The 6,000-nt window shown below is 37.9% G+C and overlaps 4 non-coding genes across 4 annotated transcripts; all 4 read left to right on the plus strand.

Annotated features, from left to right (window-relative positions):
• The first annotated feature begins 281 nt into the window (after positions 1 to 281).
• Positions 282 to 354, plus strand: trnav-uac (transfer RNA valine (anticodon UAC)). The gene has a single exon. It is a non-coding gene; the product is annotated as a tRNA-Val (tRNA).
• A 143-nt stretch (positions 355 to 497) lies between these two features.
• trnav-uac (transfer RNA valine (anticodon UAC)) lies at positions 498 to 570 on the plus strand. The gene has a single exon. It is a non-coding gene; the product is annotated as a tRNA-Val (tRNA).
• A 141-nt stretch (positions 571 to 711) lies between these two features.
• Positions 712 to 784, plus strand: trnav-aac (transfer RNA valine (anticodon AAC)). The gene has a single exon. It is a non-coding gene; the product is annotated as a tRNA-Val (tRNA).
• A 141-nt stretch (positions 785 to 925) lies between these two features.
• Positions 926 to 998, plus strand: trnav-cac (transfer RNA valine (anticodon CAC)). The gene has a single exon. It is a non-coding gene; the product is annotated as a tRNA-Val (tRNA).
• Positions 999 to 6,000: the final 5,002 nt, after the last annotated feature.

The following is a 6,000-nucleotide window of genomic DNA, read 5'->3' on the forward strand; positions in this document are numbered from 1 at the left end:
AAATTTGAACACGTGCCATGAATATCTGTAAAATTCGGTTTACTCCTTGCAGATAAATGTAGCAGCAGTTTCTGTAGTGTAGTGGTTATCACGTTAGCTTTACACGTGAAAGGTCCTCGGTTTGAAACCGGGAGGAAACAGTGCTCTTTGACATGTGCAGTAGGTACTGTACTTTTAACAGAGAATAGTTATTTTCATAAATGCGTAATTTTGGAAATTCGAATACGTGCCATGAATATCTGTAAAATTCGGTTTACTTCTTGCAGGAAAATCAAGCAGAAGTTTCTGTAGTGTAGTGGTTATCACGTTCGCTTTACACGCGAAAGGTCCTCGGTTCGAAACCGGGCGGAAACAGTGCTCTTTGACAACTGCAGTAGGTACAGTACTTTTAACAGAGAATAGTTATTTTCATAAATGCCTAAATTTGGAAATTTGAACACGTGCCATGAATATCTGTAAAATTCGGTTTACTCCTTGCAGCTGAAAATGTAGCAGCAGTGTCTGTAGTGTAGTGGTTATCACGTTCGCTTTACACGTGAAAGGTCCTCGGTTCGAAACCGGGCGGAAACAGTGCTCTTTGACATGTGCAGTAGGTACTGTACTTTTAACAGAGAATAGTTATTTTCATAAATGCCTAATTTTGGAAATTTGAACACGTGCCATGAATATCTGTAAAATTCGGTTTACTCCTTGCAGCTAATTGTTGAAGCAGTTTCTGTAGTGTAGCGGTTATCACGTTCGCTTAACACGCGAAAGGTCCTCGGTTCGAAACCGGGCGGAAACAGAGCTCTTTGACACGTGCAGTAGGTACTGTACTTTCAACAGAGAATAGTTATTTTCATAAATTCTGTATTTTGGAAATTCCAATACGTGCCATGAATATTTTTAAAATTCGGTTTACTCCTTGCAGCTAATTGTAGCAGTAGTTTCTGTGGTGTAGTGGTTATCACGTTTGCTTCACACGCGAAAGGTCCCTGGTTCGAAACAGGGCGGAAACAACACTCATTGACACATTCTGAAGTACCGTAGTGGTAACAGAAAATTTCATGAATTCTTTATTTTGGAAATTCGAATACGTGCCCTGAATATCTGTAAAATTCGGTTTACTTCTTGCAGGAAAATCAAGCAGTAGTTTCTGTGGTCTAGTGGTTATCACGTTTGCTTCACACGCCCCTTTTTGGAGTTTCAGGAAGTGGAAGAGAAGCAGGTGTCTGAGTGCTTGAGAGAGAATATCGTTTTTTTGGAGGTCTAGTTGACTTATAAGTTTGAAAGTTTGTGAGTGACTGTAGTGAAGTTTCTGTGAAACGTTTTTGCTATTGTCCCCCATCAGCGTGAGCTGTTTGGGGGATATTGCTTAAAATAACCGGACGGACAACATGGCTTCGACATCAAGAATACAAACGACGACGAGAAAGGACAACAGTGAAATCAGAATGTTAAACGAAGAACTGAAAAAAGAACATATGAGAAGGAACTGACGGTGAACGTGGAAATAAGTGGAGAAGGGAAAATAACAACGATGGAATTGCTGAGAGGAATAAAGGAAGTTTGCGGAACAATACTGGGATGTCGAATGAAAGACGGGAATAAGTATGAAGTAACAATGTCTCATGTAAATGGAAAAGAAAGACTAATAGACGGGCTAAAGATAAAGAACTGTCAAATCATGGCTAAAGAACTAGGGAACGATGAGCTGGTGGTGTCCTTTTTGAACTTGCCCGCATACATTACGGATGAGGAGATAGAAGAGAAACTAAAAGGCTGGAAGGTGAAGGCGACCACGCCAATCAAGAGGAGGATGTGGCCAGGAACGGACATTGTAGATGGGACAAGATTTTGCAAGGTAAAGTTTACAGACAATGTGCAATCCTTGCCATATTCTACTAAATTTAACACTGTCGAGGGATTTGAATATTTTCGTGTAATCCACGACAATCAAGTGAAGGTATGTAGATTATGTATTCAGCCGGGGCACATACTTAAGGAATGTCCGGAATTCACATGCCACAAATGTAGTGAACAAGGGCATTATGCCAGAGAATGTCGGAACATAGGAAATGTGTGCAAAATGTGTGACAGACCTAAAGTTAGATGTAGCTGTAATAAGGGGAGAAAATCACTTACTTTTGCAAACAATGGACCTCACGTCTGAGGAAGAGGGGAGTGTGCCTATGGAGAGGGAGGATGAGAGTGACATGGAGAGTGTGACTCCAGAGACAGTGGCAGATAAGCTTGAAGAGCCTGTAATGTCTCCTGGCAAAGCACGAGACGCCGTTTTAGTCTCTGCTGCTGACAAGGTGGAACAGCAGCACATGATGGGTGAAAGACATACACAGGTAGAGATGGTGCAAGGTGCTTCTCAGGTGCCTGAGCCAGCTTTAAGCCTGTGTAAAAATTACACCAAAGAGTGGGCTGGGTCCACTGAAGTCACGGGCACTGTTAAAGCGCACTTTTCAAAAGGCTTCCCCGCCGCTCCCCCAAAAATCCAAATAAAGAGACGGATGATGAAATAGATAGTGAGGATCTTCAGTTGTTTGTAAAAAATAAGAGGTCATTGTCGAAAACCAGGGAGATGATGGGTTTTGGAAAAAAGAAAAAGTAGGATTTTTAAGGACTTGTTTGGCTCTGATTATACTTCTGCACACATTCATAATGATTACAGTCGCATCCCTAAATGGTAACAGTTTGAGAAACATGAGCAAATTTGAGCAGGTATTAGTGTCTGTTAAGGCAGACATGTTGTGTTTTCAAGAGACCAATTGGACAGACTCCAAAATGCAGGAGATTAAGAGTAAATGGTCAGATTTAATTTTTGTAGTCATGGAGGGGATAAAACATGTGGTGTGGCTATTTTGATAAAAAATGATGTGGTGCAAAATGTAAAAGAAATATATGCTGACAATGATGGCAGACTTATTGTAATTGAATTTGAAGTTCAAAATGTAGTTTTTCGTTTAATTAATGTTTATGCTTCAAACATTGAATCTGAAAGGAGAGAAATGTTTCACAAATTAAAAACACTGTGCTCAGAAAACTGTATACTGATAGGAGATTTTAATGTGAGGTGTAGTAGAATGGATGCCTCTAGTTGTGCTAAATTCAGATATGACTCTTCTAGAAATGCATTATGGAAACTTATGAATGAGGAGAATCTAGTAGATATATGGAGGGCTGAAAATCCAAACAGAAGAGTATTCTCTAGAAGGCAGGTGGTTCTAAAGGAATTAAAACAAAGCAGAATTGATTTATGTCTAGCAAAACAAGAATTGGTGCAGAATGTTAAGAAGGTGTCATATACCTTTACAGCATATAGTGATCATGCAGTAATGTCATTTCAAATGGGTTTTGGTGTGGAGAGGAGAGGGGAGGTGTCTGGTGTTTAAATGCCAGTCTGTTAAAGGAGGAAGGATATAGAAATGAAATTGTTGAATGTATTAATGATGAAATGTCTAATGTACTGTTAAAAGAGAATGTGTGTTTATGGTGGGAGGAAGTGAAAGTAAAAGTAAAAAATAGGAGTATTAGGTACGCAAAAAATCATAACCGTTTAGATAAGCAGAAAGAAATAATGCTTAGGAATAGGATGTTGCATGAACTTGAAAAGGCTGATACGGATCCAGACTATGATGTTGTGAATTATTTGAAAATCCATGCAGAGCTGGGTCGTTATGAAAAAAATAAATGTTTGGGTGCTATTGTTAGGAGCAGGGCACAGTACGCTTTGGAGGGAGAGAAATGTACATCCTTTTTTGGGGTCTGGAAAAAGAAAACAAACTAAGAGTTACATTGTAGAGTTGGAAGATGAAAGAGGTGTAAAGGTAAACGATTTTGTTGGGATCTTAGAGACAGTTGAAACCTTTTACAGAAATCTTTACAAAAAGAATGATGTAGATAAAGTGTGTGTTGTAAAAGTGTTGGATACAATTAGTGCCAAAGTATCGCAGGCAGATAGAATGATGTGTGATGAAGAGATTTCGATTATGGAAATCAAGGAAGCAATTGTTAGCACGCAAGGTAATAAAAGTCCGGGTTTGGATGGTTTAACAAATGAGTTCTATAAAGTCTTTGTAGATATTTTGGCACCCATTTTAGTGAGGGTGTTTCATTATATGGAAGAGAATAAGGAAATCCCTGAGTCTATGTCAACTGGAATGTTAACGATCTTATTCAAAAATAGGGGCAGTAGATTAAAGTTAGAAAATTATAGGCCTATTAGCCTTCTAAATTCGGATTATAAGATACTGACTAAAGTGTTAGCGAATAGGATGAAAAAGGTGATTGGGAGTATTATTGAATCAACACAAGCCTACGGCATACCTGGAAGAGATATTGCAGATGTAATTTGTACAATTAGGGATGTTGTTAATCAAATGAAAAATGAAGGTGGTATAGTTTTAAGTTTGGACTTTAACAAAGCTTTCGATAGAGTGGAGCACAGCTTTTTATTACAGACTTTGGAGAGGTTTGGGTTTGGGCCAAAGTTTGTATCTTGGATCAACCTGTTGTATAGTGGGGCTAAAAGTTGTGTTAAATGTAACGGAGTGTTAACAGATACTTTCCCTGTGGAGAGGTCAGTAAGGCAGGGCTGTCCTTTGTCAGCTCTGCTGTACAGTGTTTCTACAGAACCGTTAGCTACATTGATAAATAGTAATAAAGAAGTAAGGGGTGTTGGAATCCCAGGTGGTGGTGTCAGTGTTGTACATCAGTACGCTGATGACACTACTTGTACTGTGAAGGATATAGAAAGTATTGGAAGCATTATGGGGATCATAGATATATATGGCAAGGCATCGGGTGCTAAAGTTAATATAGAGAAGACTGAAATAATGTTTGTTGGGGATATCAATGTAAACGGGTGTGAGATTCCATTCAAGAGCGCAAAGGATTTTATTAAAGTGCTGGGAGTAAACATTGGTGTAAAGGAGAAAGAGGCAAAAGATATAACTTGGACTGGGATCCTTAATAAAGTCAAGCTAACGTTGAATTTCTGGAAAAATAGAAAACTAAAGTTACAAGGGAAAGTAATTGTTGCAAATGCTTTGGTATTATCCAAATTTGTGTATGTTTTGGGAGTCCTGGACATGCCGGAGTGGGTCCTAAATGAATTGAATAATGTGGTGACAAATTTTATATGGGATGGTAAAGGAGTGAGAATGTCTCAGAAAACATTGATTGCTGACTATGTGGATGGAGGTTTAAAACTTGTAGATTTAGATGTCAAAAGAAAAGCTATTAGGATAAAAACAGTAAAGAAATATTTGTATGACAGTGAAGATTATGGCTGGAAACACTTCTTTAGAGTCTACTTAGAGGAGAGTGGTGGTTGTGAGGATAATGGTTTATTGATGGGGCTTAAAAGGGCAATGTTTGAAAAGGTACCAGATTTTTATAAAGAGGTGCTAAATGCATGGGCAGAGTTGTTGCCTAATGTATATTATGAATGTGGACATATTGACCTGATTATGAATCAACCTATATTTCTGAATGAGAAAATCAAGAACAAAGAAAAAGTTTTGTATAATAAAGTATTTATGAGTGCAGGTCTACGGCAAATAAAAGATTATACATATGAGGTAATTCCAGGGTTTTTACCTGGGGAAGCTATTTTTGACATAATCAATGAATGGGATGAAGAGGTGGGAAGGGGAACAGTGAATAATATGTATGACAAGATAAAGAATAGTATACCAAGAGCATGGGTTGATTTAATAAATAGTGAAGTTGAAAGAGAAGATTTATTTGTATTTCCTAATTTGTTCATTGGTAGCAGTAAGAAGAAAGTACATTTATCTAGTATACCAGTGAAAAGATTGTATAGAATAATGGTAGGAAAAGTGTGTAGAAGGCCGGCTGCTGAGAAATTTTGGAAAGTAGTTTTTCCGGAATTGGATGAAAAAAAGATATGGGGAAATTTAAATGTAAAATATAATAGTAAGGAGTGTGAAAATAATGATTTCAAATAAGACATAATAGAATATTTACAAAGGTGGTGCTAAAGAA

This window comes from Salmo salar, unplaced genomic scaffold (assembly GCF_905237065.1).
Source record: "Salmo salar unplaced genomic scaffold, Ssal_v3.1, whole genome shotgun sequence".
Lineage (NCBI taxonomy): Eukaryota > Metazoa > Chordata > Actinopteri > Salmoniformes > Salmonidae > Salmo > Salmo salar.